The 9,813-nt window shown below is 52.6% G+C and overlaps 1 pseudogene; it reads left to right on the forward strand.

The window, feature by feature from the left end:
• Positions 1-3,636: 3,636 nt before the first annotated feature.
• On the forward strand, positions 3,637-7,526 carry LOC124657421 (annotated as a pseudogene).
• Positions 7,527-9,813: the final 2,287 nt, after the last annotated feature.

Here is a 9,813-nt window from a genome sequence, read left to right on the forward strand (position 1 = left end):
TCAACATGGTGGAGCTAGGTCACCCAGGGCAGTGTCAGCCAGGTTTCTCATTTGGTATTAACATGGCAGGGCCTGTGCACCACCACGGCAACGACAAGGAAGAAAACGGTCACTCCCGTGGCAGGGATAAAGAAGAGGCCGGTCCGCGCGACCGGCGCCGACATGAGGATAAACGGTACATCACCGAGGAACAAGTGAGAAGCGTGCGATATCAACGACCACTTTCCGCACACCTCCTTAACAAGTATGAGCATCAGTACGACCGCCGTCGGCGATACGATACAGATGACGAAAGATATTGTCGGTCTGATGCGGTCAACTGAAAATCTCGTCGGTATGATAGAGACGACGAAGGGTATGAACGCCGCGCTAATGGGAGGTCAAGGGAGCAAGAAGACATGGACATGCACTGGGATTGTCCGTTCTTCAGGCATTGCTGGGATTCAGGAATGAGCCGATTGCCTACAATCGATAACTGCCCGGAATGCAGACAGCAGAGGAAGGACAAGGGAGACGTTTCAGTATTCAGGCGTCTAGGGCCTCTCCCATCCCAGAGCAGAAAAGCCGAGTCATCTCAAGGGGAAGATTTCGAGGAATCAGATGGCGAAGAAGAAGATAGATACCACCGGCCAAGGTGGTGCCCTGATGGACTCAGTCACTCCCAGAAGCGCAGGGTGCAACGGCTACGTAGTTTGGAGGAAGCCGAGGCACAGTACCTGTACACGTTGAGAAAAGCTCGGCCCGATCTGGCCGTGAAAATTCAGCAAACTTTGGAGGCGGATACACGTCCACCAAAGAAGGAATGGCGCCCCAAGCAAGCAAAAGCCGATGCAAAGGCATCGACTGGCACAAACATGGTGTTCATACTTCCGTCAGAGTTTTGTGCTCCAAGGATCGAAGAAGTGCCAGTAGCTCCGTTTGACTGCGGCCCACGGCCAGTCATCATTGAAAAGCCGCAAGAGAAGAGCTACAAACATTTGAAGGCCCTCTATCTAAGAGGTTACATCAACGGGCAGCCTGTCGGCAAGATGCTGGTTGACACGGGAGCGGCGGTCAACATAATGCCATACTCCATGCTACGACGTTTGGGACGCTCTACTGAAGATCTGATCAAGACCAACGTCACACTGAGCGACTTCAACGGCCAGGCATCAGAAGCGCGAGGCGTTCTGAACGTGGACTTAACCATCGGCCGAAAAACCATCCCTACGTCGTTCTTCATCGTCGACAGCAAAAGCACCTACACGGTCCTGCTAGGAAGGGATTGGATTCACACCAACTGCTGCATTCCATCCACAATGCACCAATGCTTGATACAGTGGGATGGAGATGAAGTGGAGGTCGTTCATGCAGATGACTCGATCAAGATCTCAACAGCTGACATGAATATTTGGGACATAAACGACCAAGAGCCGATCTCTGGAGTTAGCTTGGACGGCTGTGAGCGCATCGAGGTGACAAAAAACAGGGTGAGGCTGGTCTTATCCACCGGCCTGACCGAGTAGCAAGACCAGAGTCGACGAACGTACGTGGCAAGGCCGATCCCTGCGATCGGCCCCAAAAAATAAAAAGCAAGGATCCCACCTCAAGCATGTCACGTAGTCGTGGAGTACAGATAAAGTGTAAACCTTTATTGTGCAATGCAATTGCAAAGGAGGCCGATTCCAGCAATCGGCCAAAATTATCCTCTCTGTACATTTTGCCTGTATTCAGCATCGATCTAGCAGGCGACGAAAAGCTAGGATATGGGTTTACATCGGCTGATGAGCTAGAAGAGATTGACATTGGTCCTGGGGATAAGCCACGACCAACATTTATCAGCAAAAAATTAGAACCGCATCTGAGGGGCCCGATGATAGCTTTGTTGAAGGAGTACCCAGATTGCTTTGCCTGGGATTACACAGAGATGCCTGGTTTAGACCGGAGCATCATCGAGCATCGGCTCCCTCTGAAGAAAGGATTTCGGCCGTTCCAGCAGAGAGCACGACAGATGAAGGCCGAAATTTTAGAAGAAGTCAAGAAAGAAATCGAGAAAATGTTGAACGCGGGGTTCATCGAGGCCATGCAGGTATCGTTGAATGGATTTCTAATGTCGTACTTGTGGAGAAAAAGGATGGCCGATGGCGCGTCGCCATAGATTTTCGAAATCTCAATAGTGCCACTCCAAAGGATGAGTATCCAATGCCAGTAGCAGAGACATTGATCAATGCGGCTGCTGGTCATAAGGTCTTAAGTTTCATGGATGGCAATGCCGGTTACAACCAGATCTTCATGGCTCCGGAAGATATACACAAGACTGCATTCGAGTGCCGAGGATCGGTGGGCTTGTTTGAATATGTAGTCATGACGTTTGGCCTCGAAAAATGCCGGCGCAACATACCAAAGGGCCATGAATTACATCTTTCATGATCTAATCGGCAAATTGGTGGAGATTTACATCGATGACGTGGTAGTCAAGTCTGTCTCAGTGGAAGGACACTTGGAGGATCTGCGACACGTCCTAGACCGAACTAGAAAATTTGGATTGAGAATGAATCCAAAGAAGTGTGCCTTTGGTGTCTCGGCCGGTCAATTCTTGGGTTTCTTGGTTCATGAACACGGAATTGAGATCGGCCTGAAAAGTCAGGAGGCGGTGCGAACAATGCAGCCACCTACCACGAAGAAGGAACTCCAGCGTCTAATCGGCAAGATCGACTTCGTCAGAAGGTTCATCTCCAACCTGTCGGGACGAATTGAGCCGTTCATGGGGTTGGTAAAAATCAAATCTGATGACGAATTCCACTAGGGGGCAGAACAACAGCAAGCGTTTGACGAGATTAAGGAATATCTGATGAAGCCACCTGTGTTAGTGCCACCCCAGCAAGACAGGCCATTCTACATTTACTTGTCAGTAGCTGACACTTCCATTGCTTCAGTGGTGGTGCAAGTTTATGATAGCCTGGAAAAAGTCGTTTTCTATCTCAGCAGAAGGATGTTGGATGTAGAAACGAGGTACCCTGAGATCGAGAAGTTGTGTCTTTGCCTATTTTTTACCTGCACCAAACTTCACCACATCTTGTGGACTGCGGAGATTATCGTCATCTGCAAATCTGATGTCATCAAGCATATGCTGTCGGCTCCTGTTTTGAAAGGCCGACTCGGTAAATGGATGTTTGCATTATCGGAATTTGATATCCGGTATCAGCCTGCGAAAGCAGTCAAGGGACAAGCGTTGGCCGATCTTATTGCTGAACAAATCAACACTGATATAGCTGCACAGTCTGTACGTGCATGGGCTATGTTTTTCGATGGATCGGTTTGTGATGGTGGTTGTGGCATCGGCATTTTAATCGTGTCGCCCCGGGGGGAACATATTCCTTCTCCATCAGGTTACCCACCCCTTGCACCAACAATGTTGCCGAGTATGAAGCCATACGCAAGGGAATGAAGTTGCTATTAGAAGCCGGGGCAGAAGCAGTGGAACTTTTTGGAGACTCCAAATTGGTGATTTCCCAGCTCACGGAGGAATACAAGTGTGAGAGCGAGTCGCTCTTCCCGTTATGGATGCAATGCCGTGAGCTGATGGCACAATTTAAGTATATAAACTTCAATTGGGTCCCAAGATCACGAAATTCCGAGACAAATGATCTTGCACAGATGGCGTCAGGCTACAAGGATGTAGCAGACGGAGCCGATGTCCAGGTACAGGCCTTGGAACCGGATGATTGGAGAGCCGATATCTTCAATTACTTGAAAGATTCGGCTCGGGGGGCACCTAAACGGATAAGATATAAGGCCATGAAGTACGTCCTTATTGGGGATGACATGTTCTATAGGACTTTGGAAGGCTTACTTCTCAAATGTTTGGGACCAGCCGAGTCGAATCGGCTCTTACATGAGGTACATGAAGGTGCTTGTGGTACTCACCAATCGGCTCATAAGATGAAATGGCTGATTAGGCGATCAGGGTTTTATTGGCCCACCATGCTTGAGGATTTTTTTAATTATTATAAGGGGTGTCAAGCATGTCAGAAGTTTGGAAGCATTCAAATGGTTCCTGCATCAGCAATGAATCCCATCATCAAGCTGTGGCCGTTTCGAGGGTGGGGCATGGATATGATCGGCAAGATACATCCTCCTTCGAGCAAAGGCCATGCGTGGGTGTTGGCCATTACAGATTACTTCACTAAATGGGTGGAGGCCGTCCCTATGAGATCAGTGGCATCAAAAGATGTTATCAGTTTTGTGAAGGAACATGTCATTCACAGATTTGGGATTCCCCAGACTATCACGACCGATGGAGGTTCGGTTTCCGTTTCCCATGAGTTCAGAGAATTCTGCGAGGAGATGGGAATTAAGCTGATCCGATCGTCTTCATATTATGCTCAAGCGAATGGACAAGCTGAAGCGTCCAACAAGAGCCTTATCAAGCTGATTAAGAGAAAGATCGACGAGTATCCTAGACGTTGGCACGAGGTATTGTCAGAAGCTTTGTGGGCTTACCGTATGTCATGTCATGGAGCGATCAAAACCTCGCCATATCATCTGGTCTATGGACAGGAAGCTGTACTACCCTGGGAAATCATGGCTGGGTCGAGACGTGTTGCGTTTTAGAATGATTTAACATCTGAAGAATATGCAGCCCTGATGAGCGATAGCATTGAGGATGTGACAGAGCTCAGGCTGTGGTCGCTTGAGAAGATTAAGGAGAACAAAGCTAAGGTAGCTCGTGCATATAATAAGAAGGTGAGACCGAAGGAGTTCCACGTTGGTGATCTGGTGTGGGAAGCTGTATTGCCATTAGGAACTAAGGATGCAGTATATGGTAAATGGTCTCCAAATTGGCACGGGCCGTACAGAGTCGACCAAGTTTTAAAGGGTAATGCATACATGCTCGAGCAGCTGGATGGTGTGAAATTCCCAGTGGCTGTCAATGACCAGCATCTCAAGAAGTATTTCCCAAGTATGTGGGATGATGGACAGTAAAATATGGGGGCCGATTCATGAAATCGGCCAGTAAAAAAATTAATTTTTTTGGGGAAACAGCCGATGCTCAGACATCGACTTTAGATTAAAAAACAGCCGATGCACAGACATCGACTTTAGAATAAAAACAGCCGATGTGCAGCCATCGACTATAGAGGTACAAAATATTGTGAGCCAGCATCAAGTTATTATCTGAATTTTGGAAATGTCTGCTTAAACCTGTCTAATTTGGTTTTCGGGTTGGCCCTATGAGCTTTTGATGGTGAGGGACCGATACGCTGCTATCGGTTCTTGGGGCGTTGACCTGCTTTGACCATTGGAAGATTCGAAATCGGACAATTGGAAAATCAAATTGGAAGAACATTTTCATTGATTCAAAGGGGGATCTTACAACGAAGAGCTAATTGCTCTCAAAAGGGATCATCTAGTGCCTAATGCACTATTACTAGCCCTGTTCTAGCCCCTAATCTATGGGCCATCGCTGCCCTCGTCGTCGCCGTCGTAGCTACCGTCGGCGCTGCTTCCGGCGAGGTCCTCGTCCCTGCTGATGAAGCCGCCGGCAGGGGCTTCATCTTCCTCTTCATCGTCGTCGTCATCGTCGTCTGACCCAGCGCGGAAGCGCTTGGCCGGTGGGTACTCTTCGGAGGAGGAGTCCTCCTCCTCCTCCTCCTCTTCTTCCTCGTCGGAGGAGAGGTTCCCCTCCCATGAGAAGAGGTCGTCGTCGCTTGATGCCTCCAGCTCCCCGTCGACGAGGAACTGGAGGTCTTCCTCCCCGTCGGTGAGGGGTTCGTCGTCCTCCGACTCGATGGAGGAATCCCAGTCCCGCGCGTCCCAATACTCTGGGGCGCGGGCCTCGTAGATGGCCATCAGATTGACCTCCCGCTCGAGCTCGCTGGAGGAGGAGGACTGGAAGGATAGGCCTGAGGAGATAGAGGAGGAAGAGGAATCCATGGCGGCTGAGAAGGGTTTTTTGTTTGCCGATGGCTACTGTGGAGCAGGGGAAGAGGATGGCTACTGTGAAGCAAATTGCCTGGACGAGTTTAAATAAAGGGATATAATGAAAAACGGTTCAATGCTGTGGCAGTTTCGAGGATGCGTTGCCAGAACTGTCAAATCGTGCAGTACGGAGAAGTTGAGAAGGCGAGGCATCATGATGAAAGGGCACTGTAGCGGTTCGGCTCTGCAATGCAGTTTTGCTCTGTGGGAGTGGATTTGGTGAATGGGTGTATACGTGAGCACGCGCTTAGAAGTCGACACGTGTCTAACGGCGTTAGTACCCCGTGAGGTGATATACTACTACTAAAACACTGTTTCACCAGATTTGACCGATCCTCACAACCCCACCTAATCCTCTCCCCAACGAGATTTTCTTCCGCGAGCTTCAGTCTTCCATGTCCCAAAAAATAGAAACGAACACAGTGGATCAAAAGAAGAAGAGCACAACCGGAGGTTAAATCAAAAGATGAGAACACACGGCTGATTAATCAAAAGAAGAAGAAGAGCTTCAGTCTTCCATCGACGGCGCGGAGGCCAAGTGCGCCTACATCCTGTCGCACGCGCCGTGCGCGCCGGCGGGGTACATCGACTACCTCCGCCTCTTCTACTGCGGCTTCGGCGCCGCGCCGGCGGCCGTCGGGTACGCGGCCTTCCTGCTCTGGCTCCTCGTCCTCTTCTACCTCCCGCGGCGGCGAAGGCGGGGCCGTGGTGGAGCTAAGCGGGTTCGTCCGCGACCTCTGCTTCCTCTTCTTCGCGCTCTGCTTCCTCGTGGCCGTCCTCGCCACCGGCACGGTCACCGTCGCGGGTCGCCGCGGCCTTCGTCTCCCTCTACGCCGCCTACGTCGTCCTCGTCTGGACCTCCCAGTGCTGCGCCGGCGCCGGCGCGGGCAAGCCGGACCTCGCCGAGCCGCTCCTCCCCGACGGCGACGCCCCCACCCTGCCGTCCCACTCTGCGAAGCCGACGGACCCGGCGAAAAAAATCGCGTCTTCAACGCGTCCTGCACGCGCTCACCATGCCGCTCTACCTCCCGCGGCGCCTGACCATCCCGGACATCGCGGGGCACCGCTGGCGCAAGCCCTACGCCGTGGCCTCCGCCGCGCTGGCGCCGGTCCTCGTCGCCACGACCTTCACCTCGTGCAGCGCCGCGGCGGCCTCGCTCGACCACGGCCACGGCGTCGGCATCCTGCTCGCCAGCGCCTTCCTGGGCCTCCTCCTGGCTGCCCTCGCCGCGTCCACCACGGACGCCGGCTCCGCGCCCCGCAGCCGGCGTCACCGCGTGCCGTGGCTGGCCGCGGGGTTCCTGATGAGCGTGCCGTGGGCCTACACGCTGGCGCGGGAGCTGGTGGCGCTGCTGGTGGCCATCGGGTACATGGTGGGCGTGGACTCGGGCGTGCTGGGCGTCACGGTGCTGGCGTGGGGGGACTCGCTGGGGGACCTGGTCTCCAACGTCGCCATGGCCACGCACGGCGGGCCCGACGGTGCGCAGACGGGGCGGTGTACGAGACGGTGGCGTTCCTGTTCGCCGGGCTGGCGTGGGCGAGCAATTTTTATTCCCATGATTTAGCACTGGCGCAAGTTCAAGTGATATCCATGATTTCTTCTTCCCCAAACTCCAATCTTCCAGATCAGAAAAAAACAAGAAGAGTTAAAGCGAATCAAAGCGAATCAAAACAGAAAAGAACTAATCTCTACTTACACCTCGAAGGAAGACAGAAAAGAACAATCGGAGTCTAATCGTCAAAAAAATTACCCGACGAAGAGCACACGGCCGAGCGGAGGAGCACGATACAGACTGAGGACCGAGGTGGAAAGGGACAAGGCGGGCTGCTGGCGAGCGTTGATGCCATCTGCTACGCCTCCCGTTCCTTACCCTGCGCTACCACTACAAGAAATATGCTAACTGGTGACCCTCACTATTGGTCGTAGAAAAGGTCTTAATAGTTCTTTCATGACCTTTTTTCGACCAAAAACAGTAGGTCACATACCGAGGGTCAGTAATTACAAGTCACGACCTTTTTTTCTAATTAGTCATGAACTTCAACGACCAAAACAAAAGGTCATGGACCTATGACCAACTATTTTGGTCAAATGCTATCTGCCCTGTCCATGTCAGCCAATCCTACGTGGCAATTTAGCTCGGTCCAATTCAGTTACGTGGCAATTCAGCTCGGCTGTTACGTGGTGATTCAGTTCGGCCCAATTCAGTTAATTGACACGATATAGCCTGATACTGTCCCCTTTCCTTAATTTTTAATTTTTAATATAAACAGTTACAGAGTACATAACTTTACAGAAAAAATACAAGCAGTTTCTGAGCTATTACAAAGAAGTCAACCAGTTTCTGAACTTTGCAATTGACACCCTAAAAAACAAAAAAACAAAGCAATCAGATCCCTGCATCTACATGGACAGAGCACGCCGGCTTCCTGCAGGCCGCCGGTCGATGCCGGCTTCCCCCCGCCAGAAGGTCGATGCCGGCTTCCCCCCGCCAGAAGGTCGACGCCGGCACAGGCAGAAGGGGCTCGGGCTCGCTTGATGCCCTGGTGCGCGACCTCGCGGCGGTGGCAGGCAGCGAGTGCAGAGGTCGATGACGAGGTGGACGGCGTGCGCGTCTTCGAAGGCGACACGGAGCGTGACCATGGGGACTCCCCTGCGGCGACGGTGTAGCAGCTGCCGGAGACGCCGAAGGAGGAGGCCACGAGGCGCACGAGCGGATTGAGGCGGACAAGCGCGGCCCAGCCTAGCGCACCACCCGCGCGGAAAGCGAGGCCTGGAGATCCGGCAGGATACACGCTGGTGACGAGCATGGAGAGGAAGAAGCCGTCGTACCTGCAGCAACGCCCACGGATTCGGTAAGATGAAGCAAAGAATCAATCGAGAACGGGCGGAGAGGGAGGGGGGACGGACCACTTGAAATCGACGCCGCGCATCGCCATTCTGTTGTTAGATCTGGTGACGGCCGGACGGAGCGCTCCGGCTGCTGTTGCTGCGGCGGCGGAACCGGCGTCCGCGTCGCCGCGGCTGGGCTCGAGGAGGGTTTGGGGACTGCAGTAAGAAGAAGAAAAAATTCGTGCGCTCCCAGGATGGCGAAGGGAAACGCGGGGGCTGGCTCTCAGGATCCAAAAGCAGAGCAGTACAAAAAAATGGCGATTTCCTGTGGTCTCCGGGCAGGATGGAGTTGGAGAGGATTGGTGGCTCACCGTCGGGCGCGGGGCGTCCATCTGCTCCGACGAGAGGTCGACGGAGCGCCTGGCACGGATGCTCCGGCGAGACGGCGCGGTGGGATCTGGGAGGGGTTTGGTTGGGTGTTGGCGAAAAACAGAGCAGTAGGGGCAGGGTGGAGTTGGAGAGGAGGGGTGGCTCACCGTCGGGCGTCCATCTGCTCCGGGAGCGCCGGGATGCTCCGGGATTTGGAGACAGAGAGAGGCAGGAGGCGATGGGGAGAGAGAAAGGATTACAGACCGGAGCGGCTGAGAGTGGTGGACATGGACTTGTCCATTATTGAGTGTCCCTGCCCAGCCAATCAGAGACAAGTATTCATAGTGCCCTGGATTGTGTGTTTCTTCTGGATTGTTGGGAGGCGTCGGATCAAGATGAAGGGCTCACGTTGGTTATGCCATGACACATCAGCGTGTTTGGTTGGGGCCTAGGAATTAATCTGGGGAAAGGAAATTGGAAGGAAAACAACTTCCGTTCCTAATACATATCACACGATCGAAGATAATGGTCTGGCGACGCGAATTTTTGGCTCGTGGTGCGCCAGCACTTGATTTCAGAAAATAAAATCGAAAAAATACTACTCCGTAAAATTAATTTTAAAAATATGGCATAAATCATGTGTGTGGAGTATG

The sequence above is a fragment of the Lolium rigidum genome, chromosome 5 (genome assembly GCF_022539505.1).
Source record: "Lolium rigidum isolate FL_2022 chromosome 5, APGP_CSIRO_Lrig_0.1, whole genome shotgun sequence".
Taxonomy (NCBI): domain Eukaryota; kingdom Viridiplantae; phylum Streptophyta; class Magnoliopsida; order Poales; family Poaceae; genus Lolium; species Lolium rigidum.